The following is a 15,474-nucleotide window of genomic DNA, read 5'->3' on the forward strand; positions in this document are numbered from 1 at the left end:
ATGTTGTTTTCTGGCCCGTCAAATTCTCTAATTACAGTAAAAAACAATCCAGTATTTTCTGCATGCCAAACTGCTTGTTGTTTGCAAGTGCCTCCCACTTTTTTATTAATAAAAAATACTTTTTAGATTTAATATCCCAAGGAGTAATCTCACAATCCCCTCCCAGTCTCCAATTAATCTCTACTTGTTCCAAATGTTTATCATGTTTTTCTTTGTAATCACAACTCCAATGTCTGTACCAAGTAATTTTTACTTAGGCATGTCACTTGGAAGTACGACACTGAAAGGGATTTTTGGGTATTGTTAGTTTTATTTTAAGCAGATAGATTTATAGTGATGATTTATTTTGCTGTTCTTTATCTCGTCTTTTCTTCTTCCCTTTTCAGGTTTGTACGGAGTTCTGTTCGCCGGCACCCTCAGCAAAAGGCGAGAGTTCAGGTAAGTTCTTGTTTAGGTGAATCACAGTAGAATTTCCTTTGACTGTACACGTTCGTGATCGTTTGTGGTGCTCCTTTCTCTGGGGGTTCTCTCTGAATTTCAGACAGTGGGATTAAGTGGGAATAGCACCAACACAAATATTTATAACAAAAACTTCCAGTGTCTTCCGGGTTTTGTTGCAGCTGTAAAAAGTAACCAAAACAAAATAAATATAAGGAACTGAAATACATAGCCTCTCTCTGAGAAAGACTATTTTTTCAGCGTATTAGGTCATTCTAAACTGGCCTGAAGCCTTAATCAGGGAAAACCTCGTAGCTGTGAAGTATTTCCCCCCTAGCGTGGTGATCTTAGCGTTAAGAGGATGATTGTCTAATTTTCCCTTTAGCGTAAACTCTAACCCGTTCCACTTAAAGCTCCCTCCCTCTGCCCCTGGTGGAACCCTAGCCAGTCACGCACCTGTTTGAGCCATGCTCCTCCGGGAGCGTGGGGGGGGGGGGAGAGTATACTGCTGGCGACCCACTAGACTCTTGCCCAATCTAACCAACTTCATTCCAAACTACTTCAATATATCCCACTCCACTCGATCCCAATCTACCGCACTCAGTCTACCCCAATCTAACCCAATCTACTCTATCACCATCTACCCCACTCCAATATCCCCCACCACTCTAATCTACTCTCCTCCAGTCTACCCCACTCCTCCCCAATCTACCCCACTCCAACCTAGCATACTAATCTACTAAACTCCCACACTCCAATCTACCCACTCCATTTTACAGCACTCTACCCCACTCCACTGTACCCCATTCCACTCTACCCCAATCTACCCACTCCATCTACCTTACACCCACTCCACTCCATGCCAGACCAATACCTTTTAGCCGTGTTGAACAGCAGCCAGAATCGTGTACAACATGGCTAAAACGCCTTGCCAAAGTCAATAGCTCTCATAGGCAAGACCTATTGACTTTACCAGTGCTTGTTGTTGTCTGCTTAACCCTCCCAGAGAGCCTGGCCCAAGTATTTGTATCCATTGTCTGCTTTTCTTCTTGGGGCTACTTTTTTCTTGATCTTTGAACCCTCCTTGTGAGCGCACGTCTCGCCATCGTGCTTTGTTGTAATGGTGTTCGAACCTTACTGACGGGACAGATGAAGTGATTTACACAGTATCACATCACAGGATTTTGTGGCGAAGCCAGGACTCGAACCCGATCCCCACCTTTAATGTTGCCAGCTTTACCTACAGCTGCCGCATGTAGCATGAGACCAGTCTTGAAATCATTTTATTTTATTGCTGTGATTTAACGAGAAAACTGGTGAAATTGTGAGTATACACCACAAAACCATTCCTAATGTGCCCGCTCACACGACCTCTATAAGACAGGGCCTTGTATATTAGTTAATAAAACGGTTGTGACTCCTGTACAGACCTCTGTAAACTGGCAGTGTCATAGCAAGTTCAGTTCACTTTAAAACTGCTAAGGGGCACATAGTTGGCGCCAGGACAATGTTCTGCCGAACACAATACATAATTAACATTGGGAGCTTGAGTTTCTTTCACATTCAGCACGGGTGGGCTGTTCCAGAATTCCTTTAATCTGATGGATACAGCAAATGCAACTTATGACAGATAACAAGCCCAGGCAAAATAAGAACAAGCATTTACAATGCAATGGTTTCGCCTTTGGAAAAGTTAGAGGTATTGGCATTGTAAATGACAACATTTTTATTTATGTGTTGGTTTTGAAAACAGATAAATAAATGGCATTGTCATTTACATTGCCATTAGCTTAATCTCTGCAGTCACTCTGCACTCTCTAGCACCCCCTACTCACTCTGCACTCTCTAGCACTCCCTAGAACTCCCTACTCACTCTGCACTCTCTAGCACTCCCTACTCACTCTGCACTCTCTAGCACTCCCTACTCACTCTGCACTCTCTAGCACTCCCTTGCACTCCCTATGCACTCTGCACTCCCTATGCACTCTGCACTCCCTATGCACTCTGCACTCCCTATGCACTCTGCACTCCCTATGCACTCTGCACTCTGCGCTCCCTATGCACTCTGCGCTCCCTATGCACTCTGCGCTCCCTATGCACTCTGCGCTCCCTATGCACTCTGCGCTCCCTATGCACTCTGCGCTCCCTATGCACTCTGCGCTCCCTATGCACTCTGCACTCCCTATGCACTCTGCACTCCCTATGCACCCTGCACTCCCTATGCACTCTGCACCCTGCACTCCCTATGCACTCTGCACCCTGCGCTCCCTATGCACTCTGCGCTCCCTATGCACTCTGCGCTCCCTATGCACTCTGCACTCCCTATGCACTGTGCACTCTTCACTCCCTATGCACTGTGCACTCTTCACTCCCTATGCACTCTGCACTCCCTATGCACTGTGCACTCTTCACTCCCTATGCACTCTGCACTCCCTATGCACTCTGCACTCCCTATGCACTCCCTATGCACTCTGCACTATGCACTCCCTATGCACTCCCTATGCAATCTGCACTCCCTATGCACTCTGCACTCCCTATGCACTCTGTACTCTGCGCTCCCTATGCACTCTGCACTCTGCGCTCCCTATGCACTCTGCGCTCCCTATGCACTCTGCACTCCCTATGCACTCTGCACTCCCTATGCACTCTGCACTCCATATGCACTCTGCACTATGCACTCCCTATGCACTCTGCACTCCCTATGCACTCTGCACTCCCTATGCACTCTGCACTCCCTATGCACTCTGCACTCCCTATGCACTCTGCACTCCCTATGCACTCTGCGCTCCCTATGCACTCTGCGCTCCCTATGCACTCTGCACTCCCTATGCACTCTGCACTCCCTATGCACTATGCACTCGCTATGCACTGTGCACTCGCTATTCTCTGTGCACTCTTCACTCCCTATGCACTATGCACTCTGCACTCCCTATGCACTGTGCACTCTGCACTCCCTATGCACTCTGCACTCCCTATGCACTCTGCACTATGCACTCCCTATGCACTCTGCACTCCCTATGCACTCTGCACTCCCTATGCACTCTGCACTCCCTATGCACTCTGCACTCCCTATGCACTCTGCACTCCCTATGCACTCTGCACTCCCTATGCACTCTGCACTCCCTATGCACTCTGCACTCCCTATGCACTCTGCACTCCCTATGCACTCTGCACTCCCTATGCACTCTGCACTCCCTATCCACTCTGCACTCCCTATGCACTCTGCACTCCCTATGCACTCTGTTCCCTATGCACTCTGCACTCCCTATGCACTCTGCACTCCCTATGCACTCTGCACTCCCTACGCACTCTGCACTCCCTATGCACTCTGCACTCCCTACGCACTCTGCACTCCCTACGCACTCTGCACTCCCTATGCACTCTGCACTCCCTATGCACTCTGCACTCCCTATGCACTCTGCACTCCCTATGCACTCTGCAATCTGCACTCCCTATGCCCTCTGCACTGCCTATGCACTATGCACTCTGCACTCCCTATGCACTCTGCACTCCCTATGCACTCTGCACTCCCTATGCACTCTGCACTCCCTATGCACTCTGTACTCAGCACTCCCTATGCACTCTGCACTCCCTATGCACTCTGCACTCCCTATGCACTCTGCACTCCCTATGCACTCTGCACTCCCTATGCACTCTGTGTGTATAGGCATTTATATAGCGCACTACTTACCCGTAGGGTCCCAAGGCGCTTCGACCGCTGCGAAACCCTTCCTGGCTTCCCTGAGAGATGGTCCCTTAATGGGTATCTCCAGGGTGAGACCAGGCATCCCCGGCGGTCTGGTGGGGCCGTTAGTGAAGATGAGGCAAGCTAATGCCCAGAGTTGCCGAGTGTGAACGCTGATCAGAGTGGGCACCGAGGCGAGAGAATTATCGAGTCCGCTGACCCTGGTCCAGAAACCTGCCGTGCCGGGAATCGAACCCTGGTCCCGGGCCATCCTCTGCTCTCGGGTCTGCCGCCTCTAACCAGTGAGCCACACTACTTCACTCTGCACTCCCTATGCACTCTGCACTCGCTATGCACTATGCACTCGCTATGCACTGTGCACTCTTCACTCCCTATGCACTGTGCACTCTTCACTCCCTATGCACTGTGCACTCTTCACTCCCTATGCACTCTGCACTCCCTATGCACTCTGCACTCCCTATGCACTCCCTATGCACTCCCTCTGCACTCTGCACTCCCTATGCACTATGCACTCTGCACTCCCTATGCACTCTGCACTCCCTATGCACTCTGCACTCCCTATGCACACTGCACTCCCTATGCACTCTGCACTCTGCACTCCCGGTGCACTCTGCACTCCCTATGCACTCTGCACTCTGCACTCCCGGTGCACTCTGCACTCCCTATGCACTCTGCACTCCCTATGCACTCTGCACTCCCGATGCACTCTGCACTCCCTATGCACTCTGCAATCTGCACTCCCTATGCCCTCTGCACTCCCTATGCCCTCTGCACTCCCTATGCACTCTGCACTCCCTATGCACTCTGCACTCCCTATGCACTCTGCACTCCCTATGCACTCTGTTCCCTATGCACTCTGCACTCCCTATGCACTCTGCACTCCCTATGCACTCTGCACTCCCTATGCACTATGCACTCCCTATGCACTCTGCACTCCCTATGGACTCTGCACTATGCACTCCCTATGCACTATGCACTCCCTATGCACTCTGCACTCCCTATGCACTCTGCACTCCCCATGCACTCTGCACTCCCCATGCACTCTGCACTCCCTATGCACTCTGCACTCCCTATGCACTCCCTCTGCACTCCCGATTCACTCTGCACTCCCGATTCACTCTGCACTCCCTATGCACTCTGCACTCCCTATGCACTCTGCACTCCCTATGCACTCTGCAATCTGCACTCCCTATGCCCTCTGCACTCTGCACTCCCTATGCACTCTGCACTCTGCACTCCCTATGCACTCTGCACTCCCTATGCACTCTGCACTCCCTATACACTCTGCACTCCCTATGCACTCTGCACTCCCTATGCACTCTGCACTCCCTATGCACTCCGCACTCTGCACTCCCTATGCACTCTGCACTCCCTATGCACTCTGCACTCTGCACTCCCTAGCACTCTGCACTCCCTAGTACTCCCTAGCACTCTGCACTCCCTAGCACTCCCTAGCACTCTGCACTCCCTAGCACTCTGCACTCCCTAGCACTCTGCACTCCCTAGTACTCCCTAGCACTCTGCACTCCCTAGCACTCCCTAGCACTCCCTAGCACTCTGCACTCCCTAGCACTCTGCACTCCCTAGCACTCTGCACTCCCTAGCACTCCCTAGCACTCTGCACTCCCTAGCACTCCCTAGCACTCCCTAGCACTCTGCACTCCCTAGCACTCTGCACTCCCTAGCACTCTGCACTCCCTAGCACTCTGCACTCCCTAGCACTCTGCACTCCCTAGCACCCTGCACTCCCTAGCACCCTGCACTCCCTAGCACTCTGCACTCCCTAGCACTCTGCACTCCCTAGCACTCTGCACTCCCTAGCACTCTGCACTCCCTAGCACTCTGCACTCCCTAGCACTCTGCACTCCCTAGCACTCTGCACTCCCTAGCACTCTGCACTCCCTAGCACTCTGCACTCCCTAGCACTCCGCACTCCCTAGCACTCCGCACTCCCTAGCACTCTGTACTCCCTAGCAATCGGCACTCCCTAGCACTCCCTAGCACTCTGCACTCCCTAGCACTCTCTAGCACTCTGCACTCCCTAGCACTCTGCACTCCCTAGCACTCCCTAGCACTCTGCACTCCCTAGCACTCCCTAGCACTCTGCACTCCCTATTACTCTGCACTCCCTAGCACTCTGCACTCCCTAGCACTCCCTAGCACTCCCTAGCACTCTGCACTCCCTAGCACTCTGGACTCGAAAACGGCCACGAGCCAGCCACGAGCCAAATCTGAAATAAAAAAATTAACGTGTCAGAAGCATACTCTGAAAAAAAAATAAACGTGTTAGGAGCATACTGTGCAAAAGTAAACATTCACAACACGGGCATTTCGCAAGCGCTGCACTCACCTTTATCTTGATGAAAAATACAACTGAATTCACGAGCCAAAAAAATAAACGTGTTAGAAGCATACTGTGCAAACATAAACATTGACAACACGAGGCATTTCAGAACAAAACACAACATGAGACGGGGCACTGGAAATAACAACAACTTCAAACTCGCCAACCACTTCGGCCAAAGGCTTTTTCAAAATGACGAAAACATCACGGGACAAAAAAAACAAAAAAACACGCCCACAGCCACATGACGTCAGAAAAGAGGCAGGATGAGAAAAACATCGCCGAAACGCCCCCGAATCTGGTCCGGCCTTGACGGACAGATCCGGTTCCCAATGGCTAGCCTCCATTTATGGAGCTAGCCAATGGGAGCCGGGGGACGTTCCTGAAGCCCATATTGTAAACAATAGATTTCGCCTGCGCCGAAAATCTGCGCAGAGCGCAGCCTTCGGCAGGCGAAACCTAAAAACGGCAATGTAAACAAACAAAGAAAGCAGGGGGGCTTTCACAACTCACCGGGCAGGAGGAGGGGAGAGACGACCAGGACCCCAACATTGCCGCCACCGCCAGGAGTCCAATTGTGCAGTCCACAGCGCCGCCGCTCCGGGACTACATCTCCCGGCGGCCCTAGCGGCGGCGCTGCTTCCTGATTCACGGGAGAATCGCCAGGAGGCGCCTAAAAGGGGAGCTCCGCTCGGCGGAGCGCGGGGGCTTTCACAACTCACCGGGCAGGAGGAGGGGAGAGACGACCAGGACCCCAACATTGCCGCCACCGCCAGGAGTCCAATTGTGCAGTCCACAGCGCCGCCGCTCCGGGACTACATCTCCTGGCGGCCCTAGCGGCGGCGCTGCTTCCTGATTCACGGGAGAAGCGCCAGGAGGCGCCTAAAAGGGGAGCTCCGCTCGGCGGAGCGCGGGGGCTTTCACAACTCACCGGGCAGGAGGAGGGGAGAGACGACCAGGACCCCAACATTGCCGCCACCGCCAGGAGTCCAATTGTGCCGTCCACAGCGCCGCCGCTCCGGGACTACATCTCCCGGCGGCCCTAGCGGCAGCGCTGCTTCCTGATTCACGGGAGAAGCGCCAGGTGGCGCCTAAAAGGGGAGCTCCGCCCAGCTCCGCGGGACGCGAGCGGGACGCCGGGCTAAGCCCGGGCAAAGGGCGGGCCCTCTGTGGCCCTCAGAGGACCCGAGGAGGACGGGACGGGCCACCCCACTTGGCCCCATCAAAAGATGAGGTATAGAGACACGTTACCCTTTTCTTGTGCGTTGTGATTTGTTTAGTGACTTATTGGGGCCCTTTTTGTAACTAAACTACTATGTCTGTCTGGGAAGAACTGAATGCCTTGTGTGGCACAAACTATGCCCCTGATATTTCTACTTCCCCTACAATGGACAGAGATACGGATCTCATAAACTGCACTCCCCAGGCCCCTGAAATGGGTGAGGTGTGGCGCCGCGGCCAGGGCGACTGACGCTGGAATCTGGGGACCACGGTTCTGTTGGACAGGCCACATGAAGGGCTTGCTCCCTCCCCGCAGGACAGGGCCCGGGCCGCCGTCAGCACCATTGCCCGGCCCAGCCGCCATCTTGGACACGGCACCACGCGGCCGCGCGGCCTCAGCCCGACCCCAACCCTGGGCCTGGCCAGGCCCCGACATCCCGGCACCACCCTCCACCCAGGAGGTGAACGGACCACTTGGCAGGTCAATGGGAGTAAGAAGTGTCGATGGCTCTCCCCCGCCAGGTGCCGAGCACCCCCAGCCTCCTCGGGCGCTGGCTCCACCCCCCTGCTGGGTGTCTGGACTCCCTCATCCCAGACCTCCCGACCTCCAAGAGCGAGGGTCCGGACATCAAAGGGCGCCAGACCTATAACTGAGGCCGCCCCAGGACAGGAAGGCAGTTGTATCCTGGAGTCGAGAGACACCGCGACGAACTCATCCTTGACGGACTGCTGGCGCTGCCACAGCCCTGCCTTGTGAACTATTGTCCTGCCTGCTGGCGCTGCCGCGGCCCTCTGCAACCTTCATCCTCGTGGGACCTGCTGGCGCTGCCGCGGCCCTCTGCAACCTTCATCCTCGTGGGACCTGCTGGCGCTGCCGCGGCCCTCTGCAACCTTCATCCTCGTGGGACCTGCTGGCGCTGCCGCGGCCCGTTGTAACCTTCATCCTCGTGGGACCTGCTGGCGCTGCCGCGGCCCGTTGCAACCTGCATTCTCGTGGGACCTGCTGGCGCTGCCGCGGCCCGTTGTAACCTTCATCCTCGTTGGGACCTGCTGGCGCTGCCGCGGCCCGTTGCCACCTACGACCTCTTCGGGACCTGCCGGCGCTGCCGCGGTCTGACCCATCCGAACACCGAGCTCGAGGATTGTGAGCTATCACCGTTACACCTCAGTACCCGTGGGTACCAAGACTGTCCCGCTACCCCCTTCCCTTACTAGAGACTAGAATTGAGAGGATCATCGTGTCCTGATCGCCTTGTATCGTACCACTCTACTACCAGAAGTGCCTATAAAAGGTGTTACCCTGATCTTTGTGTGGTGTCCATCTGTGGGGGGGAAGTTACCTGTCTGTGCGATCACTGTGCTCGGCCGACCCTCCAGGTCCCCGTCTAACATTGGTGGCTAGCGGCGCGATCCGAACCAACGCGTACCGTACAGACAGTAACTCACCCTACGACTAAAACCACAATGACGACCAAAGAGAGCGGATCGGCGGAGAAGTTCCAGATGGAAAAGCTGGAAGAATACAACCACCGAGAGCTCAAACAATTTTGCATGGACTTAGGCATTGCTACCACCGGGCTAAGCACAAAAGAAGACTTCAAAAACGCCCTAGAGGCCTGGACAGAGACAAATACCGCAACCCCCCGGGACCCCGCAGCCCCGGAAGTCAACACCACCCGGACGGAAGAACGGAGAACAGGCCCTTCCCGTGAAGAGATCCAAGAGCGGGAAAAAAATAGAGTACATGAGTTAGACTTGGCACGACTCAGATTAGACGGAGAATTGAAACTGGCGGAACAAAAAATAAACTTAGAACACTTACGGCTCAGAGAAGAGCGAGAGGAAAAACAGAGACAGAGAGACCTCGAAGAAAAAAGACTGGCATACGAGCACGAGTGCAAACTAGCGGAGATAGAAATACGCAAACTGAACAAAAACCTAGGGGTGCCCGAGCAACCGCACTCCCCGGGTCCTACCGAGCAGAAGGTCCACATCCCCAAGGATGTGGTCCGAGAATATCACCGGAACGACGACATACAGCAGTGGTTCAAGGCCTATGAGATTGCCATGACCGCCCACCGGGTCGCTCGAAGTGACTGGGGAGCCGGTCTATGGGGGAGATTCGTCAACGAGGGTCGTGATGCCCTGCTGCAGCTTCCGGACCATCAAATGACGTCCTATGACCACATGAAGGCCGCCCTCCTCAGTCGATATGGGCTTACACCCGAAATGTATCGCCAGAGGTTCCGCAACTGCACCCGGATCCCAGGTACGACGTGGTTGGAATACGTGAACTATTTCAGCCGAGCCTTCGAGGGGTGGATCAAGGGTAACAACGTAACCACTTACGAACAACTCTTCAATCTCATTGTGTGGGAGCACCTCTCCAACAACTGCTTCGTCGAGCTCAGGCAGCACCTCCTCGACAGTAAATTGACTGAACCCCGGCAGCTCGCCACCGAGGCTGACCGGTGGGAGAGCACCCGAGTGGCCCGGAGTGGGCCGAATGAGCAGAACAGAACCAACCAAGGTCATCATCGTCCCCGAGGAGGAGGAGGAGGAGGCCCGGGCCGGGGCCGAGACGCCGTCCCGGCCGCGCCCACTAACGCCACCCCGGCCCCAGCAGGCCGGGGAAACCCCCCGATGCGCCCGGGGTTCCGAGCTAACGTGACGTGTCATCGATGCCAGCGAGTCGGCCACTATGCCAGTGACCCGACCTGCCCGAAGAACCAGGTCCCCGGGCCCCGCCAGATGGCGGCCGCCGCCCTGGGAGAAGAACAAGTCTCCGAAGACACGGAGACCTATGAGTCGGAGCAGTTCGAGTGGGAACCCGCCGCCATGACCCTGGCATGCCTGGGAGGAAGAGACATGGTCCCGCGGACTCCCCTGCCCGCCAACACTTGGAAGTACAGCCAATGGGTGAGCATCAATGGGCGCAAGGCCGAGACCCTGCGTGACACCGGGGCCAGTGTGACGGCCGTCCGTTGTCACCTGGTGACCCCAGAACAAATCCTACCAAACGTACTTTGCCCCGTCCGATCGGCAGATAACTCGGAGAGCCTGTGTCGGATGGCCTGCGTCCCCTTCGAATGGGGAGGAGTGTCCGGCATGCTGAAAGTAACTGTCCGCGACGATGCCCCCGTGGACTGCCTCCTGGGGAACGATCTCGAGAGCTCCCCGTGGGCCGCTGTGGAAAGAAGAGAGCATCTGGGGATGTTGGGTCTCCCGGACTGGGCGTGCGTAACCACCCGGTCCATGGCCACCCGCACCATCCCTAGACCAGAAGAACCAGAATGGGCAGCACCTCCGCCCTCGATCACTCCAGAAGAAGACTTCCTCCAGACCGACCACCCGGACCCCACCACAGAGGGGTCCACACAGCCCCCCGAGCTTCCCGACCTGGCTCAGTGGCGTCAAGAAGGGGGGCCCACCCAGGAACAATTCCGGCAGGAGCAAAAGACCTGCCCCTCCCTCGAGGGATTGCGACAGCAAGCGCTCGCCCAGAGCCAAGGAGACACCACCGGGGCCCACTGGGTTTATTGGGACAATGATCTCTTGTACAGCGAGCAGAAAATCGCAGAACTGGGGGCCGGACGAGTGCTGGTGGTGCCCCTCCACTTCAGAGACTTCCTGTTGAACCTAGCCCATGATGTCCCCCTGGCCGGGCACCTGGGCCAAGACAAGAACTACCACCGCCTGGTGACTCACTTTTTTTGGCCCAAAATGAGAAATGACGTCTCCAACCATTGCCGGTCCTGCCCGACCTGCCAGGCCAGCGGGAAGAGCGGCCGCAAACTCAAGGCACCCCTACAACCATTCCCCGTGGTGACCACCCCGTTCGAAAAGGTGGGAATAGACATTGTGGGGCCCCTGGACCCCCGAACAGCACAGGGGCATCGCTTCATCCTGGTCCTGGTGGACCACGCCACCCGCTATCCTGAGGCGGTCCCCCTTCGTACTATAACAGCCCCAGTAGTGGGTCGAGCCTTGATGGGGATCTTCTCTCGAGTGGGCTTCCCCCGGGAAGTCGTCAGCGACAGGGGTACGAACTTTATTTCAAAGTATATGAAATCCCTCTGGCAGCAGTGCGGAGTCACTTACCGCTTCACCACCCCCTATCACCCCCAGGGGAACGGACTGGTCGAGCGGTTCAACCGCACCCTCAAGGGAATGATCATGGGGCTGGAAGAACCCCTACGCCGCCAGTGGGACGTGCTACTACCGTGCCTCCTCTTCGCCTACCGAGAAGTCCCCCAGAAGTCCCTCGGCTTCAGCCCCTTCGAACTCCTGTACGGACACCCCGTTCGCGGGCCTCTCAGCCTAGTGAAGGAGGAATGGGAAATGGCCCCCCTAAAGACCCCTCCGGACGTCTACAAATACCTCCTGACCCTCCGAAATCAGACCCGGAAATTCAGGGAGATCGCTAAAGCCAATCTGGAGGCCAGTCAAGAGGACATGAAGAAGTGGTACGACCAACATGCCTCCTCCATCGAGTTTGAACCGGGTCAGCAGGTATGGGTGATGTCCCCCATCGAACCGTGTGCCTTGCAAGACAAATGGACGGGGCCCTTCAAGGTGATCGAGCGCAGGAGTCCCGTCACCTATCTCATCGACCTGGAGTCCCCCCGGAACCCCCTCCGGGTCCTCCACGCCAACAGGCTCAAACCCCACTTCATGCGCTCAGAGCTCAGCCTGCTGATGGCGACCGACAGTGGCACAGAAGGAGACTCCGAGCCCCTCCCTGACCTACTGAGGACTCGGGAAAGAGATGGCTCGGTGGACGGGGTCCGACTCTCCGAGGCCCTGACCCCAGAGCAGCGTCAAGATTGCCGGGCCCTCCTGCTGCCGTTCGCAAACCTGTTCTCCCTCGCACCCGGAGTCACCTCCTGGTGCCTGCACGACGTGGACACGGGGGACAGTCCTCCTGTCCGACACCGGGCGTACCGAGTACCGGATCGGGTACGTACATGCATCCAAGAAGAAGTCTCCAAGATGCTCGCCCTCGGGGTCATCGAGCCTTCGGACAGTCCCTGGGCCAGCCCGGTCGTCCTGGTCCCCAAGGCCGCGGCACCGGGCACCACGCCGGAGCTCCGATTCTGCATCGACTATCGGGGGCTGAACGCGGTCACCCGAACCGACGCTCACCCTATCCCCCGAGCAGATGAACTAGTCGACCGCATGGGGGCAGCCCGCTACCTAAGCATCTTTGACCTGACAGCGGGCTACTGGCAGATCGGCCTCACCCCCAGGGCCCAAGAACGTTCCGCTTTCTCCACCCCGGATGGGCACTACCATTTCAGAGTGATGCCCTTCGGCATGAAGAACGCTCCAGCCACCTTTCAAAGACTGGTGAACCAGGTATTGGCGGGCCTCGAAGAATTCAGCGCCGCCTACCTGGACGACATCGCGGTATACAGCCGCCACTGGGCAGACCACCTCCACCACCTCATAGCGGTCCTGCAGGCCCTCCAACAGGCCAGCCTCACCATAAAGGCCAGCAAGTGCCAAATCGGCCAGGGGTCCGTGACCTACCTCGGACACCAAGTGGGGAGCGGTCTGGTGGCCCCCCTCCAACTCAAGGTAGCTGCCATCCAGTCCTGGCAACCCCCCGAAACACAAACAGAGGTCCAAGCCTTCCTGGGGCTCACCGGATACTACCGGCGGTTTGTGAGGGACTATGGCAGCATTGTGGGGCCCCTCACGGAACTCACGTCTAAGAACAACCCAAAACGAGTCAACTGGACTCCCGACTGTCACGCGGCCTTCGAGACGCTGAAGGCCGCCATGTGCACCGCTCCGGTGCTCCAGGCCCCCGACTACAGCCGCGAGTTCATCGTGCAGACCGATGCCTCCGACCATGGTATTGGGGCCGTCCTCTCCCAACTGAACCCCGAAGGAGTGGACCAACCCGTGGCCTTCATCAGCAGACGCCTACTGCCCCGAGAACAGCGCTGGAGCACCATTGAGCGAGAGGCCTTCGCAGTGGTATGGGCCCTCAAGAAGCTCCGGCCGTACCTCTTCGGAACCCATTTCCGGGTACAGACAGATCATCGGCCCCTGCAATGGCTCATGCAGATGCGGGGGGAGAACCCCAAACTATTGCGATGGTCCATCTCCCTGCAGGGGATGGACTTCACTGTGGAGCATCGCCCTGGCCAAGACCACGCCAACGCGGATGGCCTGTCCCGCTTTTTCCGCCTCGACGAGGAAAGTCCCCAAGAAGATGGGTGACTCTCCCCGCCTTCAGCTGGGGGGGACGCATGTTGGACAGGCCACATGAAGGGCTCGCTCCCTCCCCGCAGGACAGGGCCCGGGCCGCCGTCAGCACCATTGCCCGGCCCAGCCGCCATCTTGGACACGGCACCACGCGGCCGCGCGGCCTCAGCCCGACCCCAACCCTGGGCCTGGCCAGGCCCGACATCCCGGCACCACCCTCCACCCAGGAGGTGAACGGACCACTTGGCAGGTCAATGGGAGTAAGAAGTGTCGATGGCTCTCCCCCGCCAGGTGCCGAGCACCCCCAGCCTCCTCGGGCGCTGGCTCCACCCCCCTGCTGGGTGTCTGGACTCCCTCATCCCAGACCTCCCGACCTCCAAGAGCGAGGGTCCGGACATCAAAGGGCGCCAGACCTATAACTGAGGCCGCCCCAGGACAGGAAGGCAGTTGTATCCTGGAGTCGAGAGACACCGCGACGAACTCATCCTTGACGGACTGCTGGCGCTGCCACAGCCCTGCCTTGTGAACTATTGTCCTGCCTGCTGGCGCTGCCGCGGCCCTCTGCAACCTTCATCCTCGTGGGACCTGCTGGCGCTGCCGCGGCCCTCTGCAACCTTCATCCTCGTGGGACCTGCTGGCGCTGCCGCGGCCCTCTGCAACCTTCATCCTCGTGGGACCTGCTGGCGCTGCCGCGGCCCGTTGTAACCTTCGTCCTCGTGGGACCTGCTGGCGCTGCCGCGGCCCGTTGCAACCTGCATTCTCGTGGGACCTGCTGGCGCTGCCGCGGCCCGTTGTAACCTTCATCCTCGTTGGGACCTGCTGGCGCTGCCGCGGCCCGTTGCCACCTACGACCTCTTCGGGACCTGCCGGCGCTGCCGCGGTCTGACCCATCCGAACACCGAGCTCGAGGATTGTGAGCTATCACCGTTACACCTCAGTACCCGTGGGTACCAAGACTGTCCCGCTACCCCCTTCCCTTACTAGAGACTAGAATTGAGAGGATCATCGTGTCCTGATCGCCTTGTATCGTACCACTCTACTACCAGAAGTGCCTATAAAAGGTGTTACCCTGATCTTTGTGTGGTGTCCATCTGTGGGGGGGAAGTTACCTGTCTGTGCGATCACTGTGCTCGGCCGACCCTCCAGGTCCCCGTCTAACAGGTTCGATCCCCGGCTCCGGCGGCAGGTTAGCCCAGCACCATGTGACTCTGGGCAATAGCTTGCTTAATCTTCCCGATGACCCCCAGCGCCTAGAGACCCTCACGGGTGATTGTGCGCTTTACAAATGTGGACTTTACTTACTTACTGAAATAATCCTACCTCTATCTGATACACCGTTTCGGGATCCAGTCAGCAAAAGGCACAATGAGGTTACCCCACCAAATGCCGCCCGAATGTGTTGTAGCCCCTCTTTTTCCTCCGTCAACCCAAGCGTATCAACGCCACTTAAGACAGTGATCACTTCAAATGACTCTGTTTCCCCCTTCCAAACGACCCTACTGGCCCATATTGAGCGACTGTTGAATACGGCTTTATCACCTCTGCTCTC

The 15,474-nt window shown here is 56.8% G+C and overlaps 1 long non-coding RNA gene across 1 annotated transcript in view; it reads left to right on the forward strand.

The window, feature by feature from the left end:
- Positions 1-15,474, forward strand: part of LOC144798450 (uncharacterized) — a 1,486,395-nt gene that overhangs the window by 388,872 nt on the left and 1,082,049 nt on the right. The window contains exon 9 of the long non-coding RNA XR_013603538.1: positions 387-438. This is a non-coding gene — a long non-coding RNA (uncharacterized LOC144798450). The remainder of the gene's footprint in view (positions 1-386; positions 439-15,474) is intronic.

This window comes from Lissotriton helveticus, chromosome 12 (genome assembly GCF_964261635.1).
Source record: "Lissotriton helveticus chromosome 12, aLisHel1.1, whole genome shotgun sequence".
Lineage (NCBI taxonomy): Eukaryota > Metazoa > Chordata > Amphibia > Caudata > Salamandridae > Lissotriton > Lissotriton helveticus.